Raw genomic sequence first — 20,516 nt, 5'->3', positions numbered from 1 at the left:
CATTGCTTCAGGGAATCGATGATGTATACATTTTTTTTTAAAATAAACCCAATGTTACTTACTAATATAAACGAATAAATAGATCTTAAAGCTAGTAATGCTTAAATTCAATATCAAAATCAAGCATAAAACGAAAGAAAATATTTTGTTATTGAAGTATAAATGAAACTTAAAACGAACAGTAATTAAATAAACAATCAATGCAAACAAACATACAATAGATATTAAAGTAAAGGAATAAATAAATCCAAAAACGAGTGAAACTTAAATTGAATATGCAAATCAAGCTTCAAACGAACAAATATCACTAAAATCAAGAGTTTGGGTGTCGCCTCCTTCTCTCACTGTAAAAGTCTAAAACCTACTGCGTCATTGGCGCTTTACTGAAAACCAATTTTATTAGAGAGAGAGAGAGAGAAAGATTTATTAAGAAAAAAACATATCAACAAAAAATTATTGCTACTTCCCCTAAAAAGCGAAGCTTGTCCGTGGGGGAGGTACAGAAAAAAAAATCCTTAAAACAAAAAGAACAATTGGACACCGACACCACTAATACCACCACACTAAACAATAAATACAAAACAATATCATATATTATACTTCCTCCGGTGATACCATATCAACGAAACATCACAATAAATAAATAAATCAATCAATCAGTCAAAACTCATATTCAGCAAAATGCAGTTTTGCATTTTCTAAATATAAGTTTAATTGTTTTTCTAAATATATTTGGGTCTCCAATCATCTTAATATCACTATTTAAACTATTCCATATCTGCGTACGTCTATAAAAAACAAAAAAACGTGAACGGGAAGAAATACCTCTAGGTATGGAGAAGTCCGCACTACCCTTTGTATCGTGAGAATGAACAATAGACCTAATGGACAGTAATCACCAAAACAAAGAGGATGAATATTCTGCTGCAGTCAAAAAATAAGCCACAATACGTTAAATTCACGAAGACCTGCAGCCGGCAAAATTTTTAAAGTTGGTTTTTCGAACAGACTTACGTGACAATATACCCGCTAAAATTCTTACTGCATGATTTTGTAACACTCTTATTGGTTTTAGGATAGAAAAGAAAAGAAGAGAGCCAAATACTCGAACAATAAAGTATATACGGGTGTATTAAAGAAAAATAAAGATAGCGAAGGACAGATTTGGGAAAACAATGCTGGAGTTTCTTCATTATACATAGATTTCATGCCAGAATTTCGCTACTTAAAGTTACATGTTGCATAAGAAATAGAGTTTCATCTATTACAATCCCATGGTATTTAAAAGACGCAGTCCGTTTTATTACGCCATTGGACATATCTAATTCCTGGATCCATGGGTAAAAGCTTGGTGATCGTCAGAATTTAATAAAGTTAGACTTAGCCATGTTGATCCTTAGTTTATTTACTCTCAGCCATGCTATAATTCTATTAACTGATTCCTTCATGGAAATCCGCAGCAGTTCCGCTGTCTTAGCTGTTCTAATGGCTGTTGTGTCATCAGCAAAAAGTGAAACTGTGTCATTAGTCGGGTTTACCGTTAGTTCATTTATTCTATAGCAAAAATTATCTAGACAATTTGGTAAATCATTAATAAATATCAAGAATAGTATAGGACCAAGAACTGATCCTTGCGGAACACCTATTTCAATACCCTTTTTTCCTGAAGAAGAATCATTTAGTTGGGCATACTGATAACAATTACTCAAAAAACTTCTTAAAAAATTTAATGATTTTTCACTCAAAACCATACACCTCACACTTCTTAAGTAGAAGTTCATGATCCACAGTGTCGAAAGCTTTCATCAGATCTAAAAATATAGCTCTTATTTTTAAACCTTTATCTAATTCATCATTGTTAATAGTTGTCAAATAAATCATCGCCTGTTCCGTCGTCTTTTTCTACGAAACCCAAATTGTGTCTCTACCAGTAACTTATGATGCTCCGAAAAACTCATCATTCTAATTCTACAACACTTCTCTAAAACATGAGAAATGTTGGGTAAAACATATATCGATCTATAGTTTCCTGGGTCATTTTGAATACCACCCTTATGAATTGCGGTTACACGGGCAACTTAAAAACAAACTGGGAATTTTCCTTGACGAAAACACTCATTAATTAACCCACATAAGACTTCATATATAACAGGAAAAATACATTTAAGTGTTTTTCAAGTAATATGATCGCTACCAGATGAATTACTACGCAACCCATAAATAATTTTTTTTAATTTCATCAACTGTTACAAGTTTAAGGTGAACAGATACATCAATCGGGTCCCTCAGTAAGAACTCGAACGTCGGATCGCCACTATCAGGTACAACTGACATAGCTAGATTCAGACTAATATTCAAAAAATAACTCTGAAATTTATTACATATATCATTTTCAAAATTCAAAGTCTCTCCGATTGTACTAATTAATTCATCAGGTACATTATTTATTTTTAATCCAATCACTTCTTTTACTAGTCCCCAGGCATCCTTCGACCTCCTTAAACTTTTTCTCAAAATATTTCTTTTTTACATTTATTAAAATTGTGTTAAACCTATTTCGATAAATTTTATATAATTGCTTAATTTTTTGTGTCGGGTTAATTATTTGAGCTCTATACAATTTGTCTCTTACATTTATTTGCTTCAAAATCACAGGACTAATGCAAAGTGTTTTACTTGAGTATTTTCTGTTAAACAGCTTCAATGTGACTTCTTGACTTATTAAACTTTGCAGCGTTTCATAGAATAAAGAAAAATCTCAAATTGGTGTCCTGAACTTCACCTAGAACCTCATATCAATCCACCTTTTTTATATCATTTTTAGGTTTCACCATCGCATTTTGACTGATCACTGGAATCCTTGATTTTTGCCTTTAGCCACCTTCGTTACAGTTCTAAAGCTAGCTGCACCTCCAAAGTGGTCGGATATATCGTTGATAAGGATCCTGGGAAGACTAAAGGGCACATTAGAAAGGATGTTATCCAGAAGCTTAGCTGATGTTCCCGTAATTTTTGTAGGGATAGCTATACAAGGATGAATCCCATTAGATAGACTTCTATTAATAAATTCAGTGCTAGCAGATGACTGATCTATAAGGTCAATATTAAAGTCCCCACCATAAAACATGGCATATAGTTAATGAGAAGTTTCATTAATTTTTCTTCAAATAGATCCATAAATTAGTAGAGTATTAGGTTATACTTCTAGTACTTTATTTTCCTTCCTGTGCTATTTGGGAGATTACGTTCCCTGGCACCTTTCCATAGCATGTACTTATGGATTTGAGTAGATTATGTTCCTTCCTATTCTATTCTATAGAAGCTCTACTCCTTTTCAAAGAGTGAGTAGCCCCTCACATCTAGGTAATACTTCTATAGAAGCTCTACACCTTTTCAAAGAGAGTCAGTACTCCTTCACACAGTTTGACATGCACATTGTAAAAAGCATGCAAAACCTATAAAGTGATTAAACATGTTTTGAAACTACATGCTATTTGCTTGCCTTATGTTCCCTTGGTACCTTTCCAAACAAAGTGAAAAAAAAAATATGTCTAGCAACTTCATTCATTGTGATAGTGTATAAGGTTTGAAACCTACGCCTGAGGCACTACAGTTTGACATGCACATTGCAAAAAAAAACGAGCAGTACGAGCGGGGATTTCCCTACACAAGTTTGTTTCAACCCCACGTTTTTCAACCAGACTGGTTTTTGAGGCAACATCCGTTTTTTAGGGCCAATCAGTGACAGCGGAAGTTGCTCAATATACGATAACTTGATTGGTGATTGGTTACAAATAAAAAGTAGGAATTTACATTCGTCCTTGAGATTTTGTATAAAATGCTCATACTTTACGATTAAATTTTCATAAAGATTTAACATACCATTGATAATAAACTAAATATTATTGAAATGGAAGTTAGGTATACATCAATTTATAATGTGAGTACAGTTTAATAAATATCTTAATTTATTTCCAAATAAAATTATTTTACCACTCCACTAGTAAATTCAAATTTAGGGGTATAGCCCCCCTCCCCCCAACAATACAAAATCTAAAATATGATGATTATAGTCGCTATAAAACGTAGAATACGCACTTTTTTCCATTATGTAAACCCACATCTTCCCTCCCCTCTGTTTACAAGTTTAATTCATTACAAAATAGATCTTTTTTGTTCAAAATGTCCCTTTCGTATCGTGCATTTAAAATGTGTTGTCTTTTTCCGCTCTAAATAAGACCACCTGTGTTTAACCTTTTTTACAAGAGGAGCGATTTCAAAACAACATTTGGCATGCGCATTATCTGAAATTACTAATACCACATGTTTATGGACAGCGGCAAGGGTTTCCTTGACAAAGAGATATTGTATTTGGGCCAAAATTAGACGAGATATTCTATTTTCCATTGTATTTGATGATTAAGAAGGTTTTATAAAAATTGAAGGTGAAGGTGGGGATCAATGCATCAATTCTAACACCTTGGTTGTAAAGTGAAAAACAAACTAGTTCTTTGCATTGAAAGTAAGGGGAGGGAGGGGGATTGTTTGTGCAGACATGTATACCCTTTAACATGAAAACTAATGGAGTCATTCCGACACGCAACACTGAAGTTTAATGTTTGGTTAGCTTTTAATTATATCATATTTATGGCTGACTATTTTTAAGATCTATATTTTAAATCATTGTATCGGATTTGATGCAGCGGGGGGGGGGGGGGAGGCGGATTCTTTGTGCAATTTTTTATTATTTAAAAAGGGGAATTGTGTTTCCATACTAAATTTTGTCTTCTTTTTAAGGAGGTAGATTCCTACAATTAATCTCCCCCCCAAAAGAGAGCTAAGGCTAATGGCATTACTCCAATGCAACAAGTGGACATAGATGGCCCATCGGGAGCCACCTATGATTTGGGATGTGTAGTTTGCTATTTCCAGCTTTTATGAGCTAGGTCTCCTAGTATTTCGTAGGTGTGTGTTGTCTGAAACTTTTGATTTGGGGTATGTAAATTACTATTTCGGGCTTTTCTGAGCTAAGGTTTCTTAGTATTTCGTAGGTGTGTGTTGTCTGAAACTTATGATTTGGGGTGTGTAATTTGCTATTTCCGACTTTTCTTAGTAAAATTTCTTAGTATTTCGTAGGTGTGTGTTGTCTGAAACCTATGATTTGGGATCTTTAGTTTGCAATATCCTGCTTTTCTGAGCTAGGTGTCATAGCCTTTTGTAGGTGTGTGCTGTCTGAAACCTATGATTTGGGATGCTTTTTGGGCTTTTCAGAGCTAGGTTTCTTAGTATATCATAGGTGTGTGTTGTCTGAAACCTACAATCTGTGGTGGGTAGTTCGCTTTTTTTGGCTTTTCAGATCTAGGTTTCTTAGTCTCTCATAGGTGTGTGTTGTCTGAAACCTACAATTTGGGGAGTGTAGTTTGCTATTTCTGGCTTTTATGAGCTAGGTCTCCTAGTATTTCTTAGGTGTGTGCTGCTGAAACTTATGATTTGGGGTATGTAAATTACTATTCGGGCTTTTCTGAGCTAGATTTCTTAGTCTTTCGTTGGTGTGCGTTGTCTGAAACTTATGATTTGGGATGTGTAGTTTGCTATTTTTGACTTTGCTGAGTTAGATTTCTTAGTCTTTCATAGGTGTGTGTTGTCTGAAACTTATGATTTGGGATGTGTAGTTTGCTATTTTTGACTTTGCTGAGCTAGGTTTCCTAGTACTTCGTAGGTGTGTGTTGTCTGAAACTGATGATTTGAGATGTGCAATTTGGTATTTCCGGCTTTTTTGACCTAGGTGTCCTCGTATTTCGTAGGTGTGTGCTGTCTAAAACTTATGATTTGGGGTATGTAAATTACTATTTCGGGCTTTTCTGAGCTAAGGTTTCTTAGTATTTCGTAGGTGTGTGTTGTCTGAAACTTATGATTTGGGGTGTGTAATCTGCTATTTTTGACTTTGCTGAACTAGGTTTCTTAGTATTTCGTAGGTGTGTGTTGTCTGAAACTTATGATTTGAGATGTGTAATTTGCCATTTCCGGCTTTTATGAGCTAGGTCTCCTAGTATTTTGTAGGTGTGTGTTATCTGAAACTTATGATTTGGGGAATGTAAATTACTATTTCAGGCTTTTCTGAGCTAAGGTTTCTTAGTATTTCATAGGTTTTGTGTTGTCTGAAACTTATGATTTGGGATGTGTAATTTGCTATTTCCGACTTTTCTTAGCCAGATTTCTTAGTATTTCCTAGGTGTGTGTTGTCTGAAACTTATGATTTGGGACGGTTAATTTGCTATTTCCGGCTTTTATTAGCTAGGTTTCTTAGTCTTTCGTAGGTATGTGTTGTCTGAAACCTATAAAAATAAACTATTTCCGTAAAATATGAGCTAATAAGGGTTTTTGACCGTAAACTCTAGTTTTTTTGTAAGAAAATTATGGAAAATACAATTCTCTGGTTCAAATGTGAAACTTAAGTCCATTTTGGATCGAAAAATAAAATTATTTCCGTAAAATCCAAGCTAATAAGGATTTTTGACCGTAAACTCTAGTTTTTTGTAAGAAAATTATGGAAAATAAAATTCGTTGGCTCATAGTTGGAACATAAGTCCAGTTATGGATCGAAAAATAAACTATTTCTATAAAATCAGAACTAGTAAGAGTTCTTGGCCGTAAAATCTAGTTTCTTGTAAGAAAAGGATGGAAAATGCGACTCACTTTTTCAAAGGTGAAACTTAAGTCCAGTTATATATGGAAAAACCAAGTCTTTCTGTAAAATCTAACTTTATAAGGGTTTTTGGCCTTAAACTATAGCTTTTTGTCAGACAACTATGCAAAATACAATTCTCTGGTTCAAATGTGAAACTTAAGTCTATTTATGGATCGAAAAATAAAACTATTTCTGTTAAATCTGAGTTAATAAGTGTTTTTGACCTTAAACTCTAGTTTTTTTTTGTAGCAAAATTATGGAAAATACAATTCTCAGGTTCAAATGTGAAACTTAGGTCCATTTTGGATTGAAAAATAAACTATTTCTGTAGAATCTGAGCTAATAAGGGTTTTTGACCGTAAACTCTGGTTTTTTGTGTAAGAAAATTATGGAAAATATAATTCCCTGGTTCAAATGTGAAACTTAAGTCTATTTTTGGATCAAAAAATAAAACTATTTCCGAAAAATCTGAGCTAATAAGGGTTTTTGACCGTAAACTCTAGTTTCTTGTAAGAAAATTATGGAAAATACAATTCTCTAGTTCAAATGTGAAACTTAAGTCCAGTTTTGGATACTCATAATGATGAGGACTGATGGTTCTAATTCAATATTTTTTTCATAAAAACAAACTATTTTTTTTAAAACTTCGAAATTATTCAACTTTATTTATTTTTTTTTTCTTTTTTTTGTACGTTTCTTAAAATGAAAAAATATGCTTACAGCTCTAACAATTGTACTCTATGGATTGGTCAGAGACACGATTTGGCTTTCCCACTGGTATTCTATGTCCGGTTATCGACACTACCTAGTCTATTGCATGTATTAAATCAGTATTTAGTACGCAGTGGAACGATAAACACATAAGTCATATCTTAAAAAAAAGTGAAGATGGAGCGTTTTAATAAAGTGTGTTCACATTACAAGGTTATTGTAGCATTGAATGCCGACAAGGAGAAGTATTTGAACTATGAAACAAGTACAAGTGGTAGCACTATTGGAAATGTATGCATGCATTGTCATGATAGTAAGAAATTAAATTTCTTTGAAATAGCGAAAAAATTCAACTCTTATGTTGGTGGTTATGCGAGATTGAGATCTCCAGAGATGATTGCACTCAAAGAGAATGCCAACATAAAAATATTCGTTGATGATAGAGGACAACTCCTTGCTACTGTCGCAGGTGACACATTACCTACTGATACATCCAATCGTCAGCCTTCGGGTATTAGCATTCAACGGAAGGTCAATAAAAGAATGGCCTACTCTTCTACTAATATCGTAAACTATATCTTGTCTACGTGCCGAAACTGTTACCTGTGTAAAAATAATGTGATAATAGACAGTGAAATTGCCAGAAAAATAAAAAGGGTATTGTCAAAAAATATCACTATGGAATATAAAGATGAATCGATGAAAAACAAAGCACCAGCAAACATTACTGCCATTGATCAAACAGTCAATGAACCAAATAATACCAAAGACGAAAAGCATATTGAGCCTGTTGATGACACACCAGTAAAAATTGTGTATGACTCAAAATGGAATAATGATTATTCTACTGATTACGAACTAAGAGAAGACAATAGCTACAGTATCAAGAGAGAAAATGGTGAACTATTTTATGGAACAGATTCAAAATGTCCAAAATTAATCATTGATATTAATAATGTATCATAATATATTTTTGTATTAATATTCTACATAGCATTATTTCATTAAAAATATTACATTGTTATTTGTTCAATATTTTTAGAGTAAGCTAGCATATCAAACGTTTAGAATGTCTATTAAAATATCGGAGATGTAAGAAACGGAATTTGCATACATCTATTGTCAGACACATGGGAAAACATTGACAAAATCTAGGTATCAGAATGAATAAATTCTTTATCAACATCCATTGTTGGATATGTCATTATGGCATTATGATAAAATTGTAAGTACGTAATTAAGTAAGTAACAAACTTTTTCTTGAATTCACCTCTTGGATACACAATACAGTAATTTTATTCAGGAAATTATGAAAAAAAATTGAAAAAATTCTTTATTAACATTCATTATCGATTGAAGTCGGTTCCTAGGCAGACGATACAGCAATTTCATAAAATCTAAGTATAGGAGTGATTAAATTCTATATCAACATCCATTTCTCGGATACATAGGAAAAAATTGGCAAAATCTAAGTGTTAGAGTGAATAAATTTTATTTATCAACATCTTTTGTCAGATACATCTAATAAAATTGACAAAATCTAAGTATTAGAGTAAACAATTTTTTTTTATCAACATCATTTACCAGATACATCCAATAACATGTGTATAATCTGAATTTCAGAATGAATAAATGGTTTAACACGATCCCTCATCGGATATGTCGGATAAAATTTACAATATCTAAGTATCAGAGGGACTAAATTCTATATCAGCATCCTTTTCTCGGATACATAGGATAAAACATCGGATAAAATTGACCAAATCTAAGTATCAGATTGATTATATTCTATATCGACATCCATTTCTCAGGTACATGGGATAACATTGACAAAACCTAGGTATCAGAATGAATAAATTCTTTATCAGCATCCGTTGTTGGATATGTCATTATGTCATTATGAAAAAATTGCAAGTAAGTAAGTAAGTAAGTTAGTAAGTACGTAAATAACTAACTCTTTCTTGAATTCACCTCTCGGATACACAATACAGAAATTTAATTCAGGAAATTATGAAAAAAATTGAACAAATTGCTTATTAACATTCATTTTCGATTGACGTCGCTTCCTAGACAAACAATACAGCAATTTCCCTAAATCTAAGAATAAGAGTGATTAAATTCTATATCAACATCCATCTCTCGGATACATAGGGAAAAGTTAACAAAATCTAAATGTTAGAGTGAATAAATTTTATTTATCAACATCTTTTGTCAGATACATCGAATAAAATTGACAGAATGTAAGTGTCAGAGTGAATAGTTTTCTCTTATCAACATCCTTTGTCAGATACATCAAATAAAACTGACAAAATCTAAATTTCAGAATGAATAAATGCTTTAACAGGGCTCCACTTCCCGGCCAGCGGTGCTTCCCGCGGTGCTTCCCGGCCCACCGCTGCGGGCCCCGCGGTGCTTCCCGGCCTGCCACAGCGGGTCCCGCGGCACTTCCCTGCCCACCACAGCGGGCCGCGTGGCGCTCCCCGCCCCGCCGCAACGGGCCCTGTGACGCTTCCCGGCCCACTGCAGCGGTCCCCGCTGTGGCGGGCCGGGAAGCGCGGCGGGCCGGGAAGCGGGGCCCTATTAAAGCATTTATTCATTCTGAAATTTAGATTTTATCAGTTTTATTTGATGTATCTGACAAAGGATGTTGATACAAAAAATTATTCAGTCTGACACTTAGATTCTGTCAATTTTATTCGATGTATCTGACAAAAGATTTTGATAAATAAAATTTATTCACTCTAACATTTAGATTTTGTTAACTTTTCCCTATGTATCCGAGAGATGGATGTTGATATAGAATTTAATCACTCTTATACTTAGATTTTGTGAAATTGACTACGGACATTCTGAACAACGTTTTAATAGACATTCTAAACGTTTGATATGCTAGATTACTCTAAAAATAATGAACACATAACAATGTAATATTTTTAATGGAATAATGCTACGTAGAATATTAATACAAAAACATATTATGATACATTATTAATATCAATGATTAACTTTGGACATTTTGAATCTGTTCCATAAAATAGTTCACCATGTTCTCTCTTGATATTGTAGCTATTGTCTTCTCTTAGTTCGTAATCAGTAGAATAATCATTATTCCATTTTGAGTCATAGACAATTTTTACTGGTGTCTCATCAACAGGCTCAATATGCTTTTCGTCTTTGGTATTATTTGGTTCATTGACTGTTTGATCAATGGTAGTAACGTTTGCTGGTGCTTTGTTTTTCATCGATTCATCTTCATATTCCATAGTGATATTTTCTGACAATGCCCATTTTATTTTTCTGGCAATTTCACTGTCTATTATCACAATATTTTTACACAGGTAACAGTTTCGGCACGTAGACAAGATATGGTTTACGAAATTAGTAGCAGAGTAGGCCTTTCTTTTATTGACCTTCCGTTGAATGCTAATACCCGAAAGCTGACGATTGGATGTATCAGTAGGTAATGTGTTACTTCAACAGTAGCAAGGAGTTGTCCTCTATCATCAACGATTATTTTTATGTTTGCATTCTCTTTGAGTGCAATCATCTCTTGAGATCTCAATCTCGCATAACCACCAACATAAGAGTTGAATTTTTTCGCTATTCCAAAGAAATTTAATTCCTTACTTTCATGACAATGCATGCATACATTTCCAATAGTGCTACCACTTGTACTTGTTTCATAGCTTAAATACTTTTCCTTGTCGACATTCAATGCTACAATAACCTTGTTATGTGAACACACTTTATTAAAATTTTCCATCTTCACTTTTTTTTTTTTTAAAGATTTACTTATGTTTTTATTGTTCCACTGCGTAAAAAATACTGATTTAATACATGAAATAGACTAGGTAGTGTCGATAACCGGACATAGAATACCAGTGGAAAAGCCACATCGTGTCTCTGACCAATCATAGAGTACAATTGTTAGAGCCGTAAGCATATTTTGTCATTTTAAGATACGTACAAAAAAAAAATATAAAGTTGAATAATTTCGAAGTTAGAAAAAAAATAGTTTGTTTTTATGAAAAAAATATTGAATTAGAACCATCAGTCCTCATCATTATGAGTATCCAAAACTGGACTTAAGTTTCACATTTGAACTAGAGAATTGTATTTTCCATAGTTTTCTTACAAGAAACTAGAGTTCACGGTCCAAAACCCTTATTAATTCAGATTTTACGGAAATAGTTTTATTTTTTTATCTAAAAATAGACTTAAGTTTCACATTTGAACTAGAAAATTGTATTTTCCATAATTTTCTTACACAAAAAACTAAAGTTTACGGTCAAAATCCCTTATTAGCTCAGATTCTACAGAAATAGTTTATTTTTCGATCCAAAATGGACCTAAGTTTCAAATTTGAACCTGAGAATTGTATTTTCTATAATTTTCTTACAAAAAACTAGAGTTTACGGTCAAAAACCCTTATTGGCTCAGATTTTATAGAAATAGTTTATTTTTCGATCCATAACAGGACTTAAGTTTCACCTATGAGCCAACGAATTGTATTTTCCATAATTTTCTTACAAAAACCTAGAGTTTACGGTCAAAAACCCTTATTAGCTTAGATTTTACGGAAATAGTTTTATTTTTCGATCCAAAATGGATCTAAGTTTCACATTTGAACCAGAGAATTGTATTTTCCATAATTTTCTTACAAAAAACTAGAGTTTACGATCAAAAACCCTTATTAGCTCAGATTTTACGGATATAGTTTTATTTTTCGATCCAAAATGGACTTAAGTTTCACATCGGAACCAGAGAATTGTATTCTCCATAATTTTCTTACAAAAAAAAACTAGAGTTTACGGTCAAAAACCCTTATTAGCTCAGATATTACAGAAATAGTTTATTTTTCGATTCATAACTGGACTTAAATTTCACATTTGAACCAGAGAAATGTATTTTCCATAATTTTCTTACAAAAAACTAGAGTTTACGGTCAAAAACCCTTATTAGCTCAGATTTTATTGAAATAGTTTATTTTTCGATCCATAACTAGACTTAAGTTTCACATATGAGTCAACGAAATGTATTTTCCATAACTTTCTTACACAAAACTAGAGTTTACGGTCAAAAAAACCCTTATTAGCTCAGATTTTATGGAAATAGTTTATTTTTATAGGTTTCAGACAACACATACCTACGAAAGACTAGGAAACCTAGCTAATAAAAGCCGGAAATAGCAAATTAACCATCCCAAATCATAAGTTTTAGACAACACACACCTACGAAATACTAAAAAATCTGGGTAAGAAAAGTCAGAAATAGCAAATTACACATCCCAAATCATAAGTTTCAGACAAAACACACCTACGAAATACTAAGAAACCTTAGCTCAAAAAAGCCCGAAATAGTAATTTACATACCCCAAATTATAAGTTTCAGATAACACACACCTACGAAATACTAGGAGACCTAGCTCATAAGAGCCGGAGATAGCAAATTACACATCTCAAATCATAAGTTTGAGACAACACACACCTACGAAATACTAAGAAACCTAGTTCAGCAAAGTCAAAAATAGCAAATTACACACCCCAAATCATAAGTTTTAGACAACACACACCTACAAAATACTAAGAAACCTTAGCTCAGAAAAGCCCGAAATAGTAATTTACATACCCCAAATCATAAGTTTTAGACAGCACACACCTACGAAATACTAGGAGACCTAGGTCATAAAAGCCGGAAATAGCAAAATACACATCTCAAGTCATAAGTTGCAGACAACAAACACCTACGAAATACTAAGAAACGTAGCTCAGCAAAGTCAAAAATAGCAAACTACACATCCCAAATCATAAGTTTCAGACAACACACACCTATGAAAGGTTAAGAAATCTAACTCAGCAAAATCAAAAATAGCAAATTACACATCCCAAATCATAAGTTTCAGACAACAAACACCAACGAAAGACTAGGAAATCTAGCTCAGAAAAGCCCGAAATAGTAATTTACATACCCCAAATCGTAAGTTTCAGACAACACACACCTACGAAATACTAGGAGACCTAGCTCATAAAGCCCGAAATAGTAAACTAACCACCCCAAATTATAGGTTTCAGGCAACACACACCTATGAGAGACTAAGAAACCTAGCTCTGAAAAGCCAGAAATAGCAAACTACCCACCCTAAATTGTAGGTTTCAGACAAGACACACCTATGAGAGACTAAGAAACCTAGCTCTGAAAAGCCAGAAATAGCAAACTATCCACCCCAAATTGTAGGTTTCAGACAAGACACACCTATGAGAGACTAAGAAACCTAGCTCTAAAAAGCCCAAATAGCATCCCAAATCATAGGTTTTAGACAACACACACCTACAAAAGGCTATGACACCTAGCTCAGAAAAGCAGGATATTGCAAACTAAAGGTCCCAAATCATAGGTTTCAGACAACACACACCTACGAAATACTAAGAAATATGGCTAAGAAAAGTCGGAAATAGCAAATTACACACCCCAAGTCTTAAGTTTCAGACAACACACACCTACGAAATACTAAGATACCTTAGTTCAGATAACCCCGAAATAGTAATTTACATACCCCAAATCAAAAGTTTCAGACAACACACACCTACAAAATACTAGGAGACCTAGCTCATAAAAGCCAGAAATAGCAAAATACAAATTCCAAATCATAGGTGGCTCCCGATGGACCAGCTGTCTCCACTTGTTGCATTGGAGTAACGCCATTAGCCTTGGCTCTCTTTTGAGGGGGTGAGTAATTGTAGGAATCTTCCTCCTTAATAAGAAGACAAAATTTAGTATGGAAAAACAATTCCCCTTTTTACAGAAGAAAAAATTAGTCTGCACAAAGAATCCCCCTCTCCCCCCCCCCGCTGCATCAAATCCAATACAATGATTTAAAATATAGATCTAAAAATAGTCCGCCATAAATATGATATAATTAAAAGCTAACCAAACACTAAACTTCAGGGTTGCGTGTCGGAATGAGCGCATTAGTTTCCATGTCAAAGGGTCTACGTGTCTGTACACAGACTCCCTCCTCCGCCCGTACTTTCCATGCGGCGAAATAGTTTGTTTTTCACCTTACAACGAAGGTGTTAGAATTGATACATTACTCCCCTCCTTCGCCTCGTATTTTTATAAAACCCTCTTAATCATCAAATACACTTGAAAATAGAATCTCTCTCTGTCAAGGAAACCCTTGCCGGTGTCCATAAACATGTGGTATTAGTAATTTCAGATAATTCGCATGCAAAAGGCTGTTTTGAAATCGCCCCTCTTGTAAAAAAGGTTAAACACAGGTGGTTTTATTTAGAGCGGAAAAAGACAACACATTTTAAATGCACGATGGGAAAGGGACATTTTGAACAAAAAAGAACTATTTTGTAATGAATTAAACTTGTAAAAAGAGGGGAGGGAAGATATGGGTTACAAAGTGCGTATTTTACGTTTTCTAGCGACTATAATCATCATATTTTAGAGTTTGTATTGTTGGGCGAGGGAGGGGGGCTATACCCCTAAATTTGAATTTACTAGTGGAGTGGTAAAATAATTTTATTTGGAAATAAATTAAGAAATTTAGTAAACTGAACTTACATTGTAAATTGATGTATCCATAACTTCCATGTCAATAATATTTAATGTATTATCCATGATATGTTAAACCATTATGAAAATTTAATCGTAAGGTATATGCATTTTATACAAAATCTCAAGGACGAATGTAAATCACTCCTTTTTATTTGTAACCAATCACCAATCAAGTTATCGTATATTGAGCAACCTCCGCTGTCTCTGATTGCCCCTAAAAAACGGATGTTTCCTCAAAAACCAGTCTGGTTAAAAAACGTGGAGTTGAAACAAACTTGTGTGGGGAAATCCTCGCTCGTACTGCTCGCTTTTTTTTGCAATGTGCATGTCAAACTTTAGTGCCTCAGGCGTAGGTTTGAAACCTTATACACTATCACAATGAATGAAGTTGCTAAACATCTTTTTTTTCTTTTTTTTTATCACTGTTTGGAAAGGTACCAATGGAACATAAGGCAAGCAAATAGCATGTAGTTTCAAAACGTGTTTAATCACTTTATAGGTTTTGCATGTTTCTTACAATGTGTATGTCAAACTGTGTGAGGGAGTACTGACCCTCTTTTAAAAGGTGTAGAGCTTCTATAGAAGTATTACCTAGATGCGAGGGGCTACTCACTCTCTTTGAAAAGGTGTAGAGCTTCTATAGAATAGAATAGGAAGGAACATAATCTACTCAAATCCATAAGTACATGCTCTGGAAAGGTGCCAAGGAACTTAATCTCCCAAATAGCACAGGAAGGAACAAAAAGTACTAGAAGTATAACCTACTACTCTACTTAAATTATTGGAACAGGCATTGCGGAGGTCTATATAGTACAACAATACAAAAGTTGAAATTCTCTCTAATGACATGTAGAACGAAACACTCGCAAACTTTCTCTCTATATATTGTAAGATCTTCTCTTATTGAAACCTTATAATCAGCCTGAATATAAGCTGCTAGGCCTCCATGTTGGTAATACTCTCAATTTCTTACGTACAAATTGTAACCAAGAATATCTAGTAATTGCGAGTTATTATCTTTTGACCACGGTTCAGTTAAAGCGATCACCTAAAAGACATTAGTATTTATTAATTTTTATTAATAGGGTTTAGTTGCCCTCTAATCTTTTTTACTCTGAGACAAAGAACTAGAATTTTAAATTTCCATTCAAATGATCCCTCTCTGAATTTTATACAAGCATCCCTTTCATAAGAACCAAATACGGCCCGAGGACCTACCTTACAATGCCTGTCCCCCGGGCCCTGGGGGGCTCTGTCGACACCTAAGTTTTTATTATATGACCTTTGAACTATTTAAAAAAAATATAATCTAAAAATTTGTATCGGATGGATTTGGGAGAAATCCGATTATTTTTGACTTTTAAAAATTGCACTAGAACTTTCAATTTCAATTCAAATCAGCCCTCTCTGAAGTATATACGAGCATCCCCTCCATAAGAACCGTATATACCCCCAGGGCATAACTTGCAACACCTTCCCTCAGGCCCTGGGTGGTTTTGTCGACACCGGAGTTATTTTTTGCTGACCTTTGAACTATTTTTAACAAAATGGCTATCTCAAATTTTATCGGTTGCATTTGAGGGAAAAGGGCCGTGGAGGGGATAGTTGCCTTATGATATCTTTTGACTCTTAAAAACTGAACTAGAGCTTTCGATTTCCAATCAAAGGAGCCATCTCTGAAGTTTATACGAGCATCCCTACCACAACATTTATATAAGCTCCGCAGGCATAACTTACAACGCCTAACCCAGGCCCTGAAGGATTGTGTCGACCCCGGAGTTTTAATTATATTATCTTTGAACCATTTTAAAAAAATGGCTCTTTCAAAGTTCTTATCGGATGGGTTTGAGGAAAATAGGATGTGGAGAGGGGAGGGGGGGTAGTTGCCCTCCGATCTCTTTTGACTCTTAAAAAGTGACCAAGAACTCTCAATTTTCAATCATATAAGCCCTCTCCGAAGTTTATATAAGCATGCCTTCCATAAGAACTATATATGCCCCCAGATTATTACTTACAACGCCTGCCTCCTGGCCCCGAGGGGGGGGGGTATTTTCGACCCGGAGTTTTCATTATATGATCTTTGAACTATTTAAAAAACAGGATTTCTCAAAGTTCTTATCAGATGGGTATGAGGAAAAAATGGCATGGAGGGAGGGCTAGTTGCCCTCCAATATCTCTTGACTCTTTAAAAGTGAACTACAACTTTCAATTTCCAATCAAATGAGCCCTCTCCGAAGTTTTTACGAGCATATCTTCCAAAAGAACCATATAAGCTCCCAGCGCAATACTTACAACGGCTGCCCCCGGCCCTGGGGAGTTGCATCGACACAGTAGTTTTGTAATCTGACCCTTGAACTATTTTTAAAGAAATGGCCACACGTAAAGGGGTTTTTGTTATATGATCTTTGAACTATTTTTAACAAAATGGCTAACTCAAATTTTTGATCAGATGTATTTTGGGAAAAAGGGTTTGGGGGGGGGGGCTACTTGCCCTCCAATGACTTTTGACTCTTAAAAAGGGCACTAGAACTCTCGATTTCCAATCATATGAGCCCTCTCCGAAGTTTTAACGAACATTCCTTCCATAAAAACTATATATGTCCCCAGAGCATTACTTACACGTCTGTCCCCGGGCCCTGGGGTCCGGAGTGAAAAACACAGGAGTTTTTCTTATCTGACTTATAAACTATTTTTAAAGAAATTGTTATTTTAAAATTTTTATCGGATGTTCTTGGGGGGACAGGGTGTTTGGGGGGGCGCTAGTTGCCCTGGGATATCTTTTGAATCTTCAAAAGTGAACTAAAACTTTCAATTTCCAGTAAAATGCACCCTCTCTGAAGATTATAAGAGAATCCCTTTAATAAGAACCATATACGCCCCCAGGACAATACTTACAACGCCTCCCCCTGGGCCCTGGGGGATTGTGTTGACACCGGGGTTTTTGTTATCTAATTTTTGGAAAATCTATAAGAAAATGGCTATCTCAAAATTTGTAGCTGATGGGTTTGGGGAAAAAGGGCGTGGGGGGGGGGGCAACTGCCCTTAAATCTCTTGACTCTTAAAAAGTTAACTAGAACTTTCAGTTTTCAATCAAATGAGCCCTCTATAAATATTAAACGAGCATTCTTTTCATAAGAACCATATAGGCCTTTAGGGCATAACTTAGAACGCCATCCCCCGGGCCCTGGGGGGTTGTATTAACACCGCAGTTTTTTCTAACCGACCTTTGAACTATTTTTAAAGAAATGGCTATCTCAAAATTTTCATCAGATGGGTTTGGAAAAAGTTGGCATGAGGGGGACTAGTGGCTCTCAGATCTCTTTTGACTATTAAAAAATAACTCAAACTTTCAATTTCCAATCAAATGAGCCCTCTATGAAGTTTATACGAGCATCCCTTTCATAATGAACCAAATATGCCCGAGGGCATAACCAAAACCGCCAGCCCCCGGGCCCTGGGGGTTGTGTCGACATCTGAGTTTTTGTTATCTGACGTTTGAACAATTTTTAACTTAATGGCTATCTCAAAATTTTTATTGGATACATTTGGGGAAACAGAGGCATGAGGGTGGGCTAGTCGCCCTCCAATCTCTTTTGAATCTCAAAAATTGAACTAAAACTTTCGAGTTCCAATCAAACTAGCCCTCTCTGAAGTTCTTACGAGCATCCCTTCCATAAGAACCACATATTTCCCCAGGGGATAACTTACAACGCCTGCCCTCGGGCCCTGGGGGGCTTTGTCGACCCCGGAATTTTCGTTATATGGTCTTTGAACTATTTCTACAAAAAAAAGCTTCTTCAAAGTTCCTATCGTAGAGGTTTGAGGAAAAAAGTCACGGAGAGGGGGGGGGGGGGGTGGAGGGTTAGGTGCCCACCAATCTCTTTCGACTCTTAAAAAGTGTCTCTCAAATGAGTCTTCTTTGACGTTTTTACGAGCATCCCTTCCATAAGAACCATATATGCCCCCAGGGAATAACTCACAACGCCTGCCCCCAGACTCTGGGGGATTTTGTCGTCACTGGAGTTTTTGTTATATGATCATTGAATTATTTTTAACAAAATAGATATCTCAAAATTTTTGTTAGATTCATTTAGAAAAAAGGGGCAGGGGGGGGCTGGTTACCCTCCAATATCTTTTGACGCTTAAAAAATGAACTAGAACTTTCAATTTCTATTCAAATGAGCCCTCTCTGAATTTTTTACGAGCATTCCTTCTATAAGAACCATATATGCCCACAGGGTATAACTTATAACCCTTACCCTGAAGACAGTGGGGGGAGTGTTCTGCTCAAAGATATAATTTCCAGGACTTTTAACTACGTGGATCAAAATGGCTATCTCAAAATTTTGATTGGATGTGTTTGGGGAAAAGGTGGGTGTGAGAGGGGTGGTAGTTGCCTTCAAATCACTTTTGACTATTAAAAAGGGCACTAGCCATTTAGATTTCCAGATATATGAGCCCTTTTTGAAGTTTCTACGACAACTTTTTCTATGAAAACCTTATATGCCCCCAGGGCATAACTTACAGTCATTGTCCTGAGGGCTGTGGGGGGGGGGGTTCATCCTCAAAGACCTAATTTCCAGTATATTCAACTACGTTGAATAAAATCGCTATCTGAAAATTTTGATTGGATATGTTTGGGGAAAAGGTGGAAGTCAGGGGGGGGGGAATTAGTTGCCCTCCAATCACTTTAGACTATTAAAAAGAGCACTAGCCCTTTGAATTTCAAATCGAATGAGCCATTTTTGAAGTTTCTACGACAAACCTTATATGCCCCCAGGTTATAACTTACAACCTTTCCTCCTGAGGGCTGTAGGGGGAGTGTCCTCCTCAAAAACATAATTTCTATCTGGAAATCAACTACGTAGAACAAAATGGCTATCTGTGGAAGGGGTTTTAGTTGCTTTCCAATCACTTTTGACCCTTAAAAAGGGCATTAGAAATTTCGATTTCAAATCGAATGAGTCCCCTTTGAAGTTTATATGACGACCCCAGTAGTGTCATTAATTACCATGAATTACACATGGAATTACACAAGAACCCTACAAGAATATGCTCAAAAGTGTATACAATATGAACGATACATTGGAATTGCGCAAGAAAAACCCATGCTTGAGACACTTTATTTACACGTGAACATTGCAAAAAAAAAAAAAAAAACAACGAGATATTTATTATAAATTGGAACAATATCAATATTTGGAAATGGTTAACGATAAAAAACATGTTTTCAACCAGATGGGTCTTTGAAAGCACATTCAGCATGGCGTGTGTTATTATTTTTTTTTTTTTGGCAATTGTTCATAGCCTTTTGTAGGTGTATGTTCTCTGAAACCTATTTTGTGGGATGATTTTGGGGCTTTTCAGATCTTTGATTCTTTGTCTCTCATTTGTGTGTTTTGTATTAAACCTACACTTCGAGGTGGATAGTTCTCTATTTCTATATTTTATGATCTAGGTTTCATAACCGTATGTCGGTGTACTTTGACTGAAAACTTGAGTTAGTGTTGATATTGTGGCTTTTCGGTGCTAGTGGTTTTAGTCTGTCAAT

At 35.0% G+C, this 20,516-nt stretch overlaps 1 protein-coding gene across 2 annotated transcripts in view; it reads right to left on the bottom strand.

The window, feature by feature from the left end:
- The window catches only part of LOC148945903 (beta-1,4-mannosylglycolipid beta-1,3-N-acetylglucosaminyltransferase brn-like), a 206,318-nt gene that overhangs the window by 68,582 nt on the left and 117,220 nt on the right, over window positions 1-20,516 (bottom strand). The window contains exon 2 of one of the 2 annotated variants that reach the window (XR_016142503.1): window positions 710-788. The exons of the other annotated variant lie outside the window; for it this stretch is intronic. The gene's annotated coding sequence lies outside the window, so the exon portion shown is untranslated. Of the gene's footprint in view, window positions 1-709; window positions 789-20,516 lie in introns of those variants that run through there. 2 annotated transcript variants of the gene reach the window in all.

Source organism: Artemia sp. Qi Xiang Cuo, chromosome 12, assembly GCF_049724085.1.
Source record: "Artemia sp. Qi Xiang Cuo chromosome 12, ASM4972408v1, whole genome shotgun sequence".
Taxonomy (NCBI): domain Eukaryota; kingdom Metazoa; phylum Arthropoda; class Branchiopoda; order Anostraca; family Artemiidae; genus Artemia; species Artemia sp. Qi Xiang Cuo.
The sequence above is the reverse complement of the archived record's forward strand: the minus strand, read 5'-3'. Positions and strand labels throughout refer to the sequence as shown.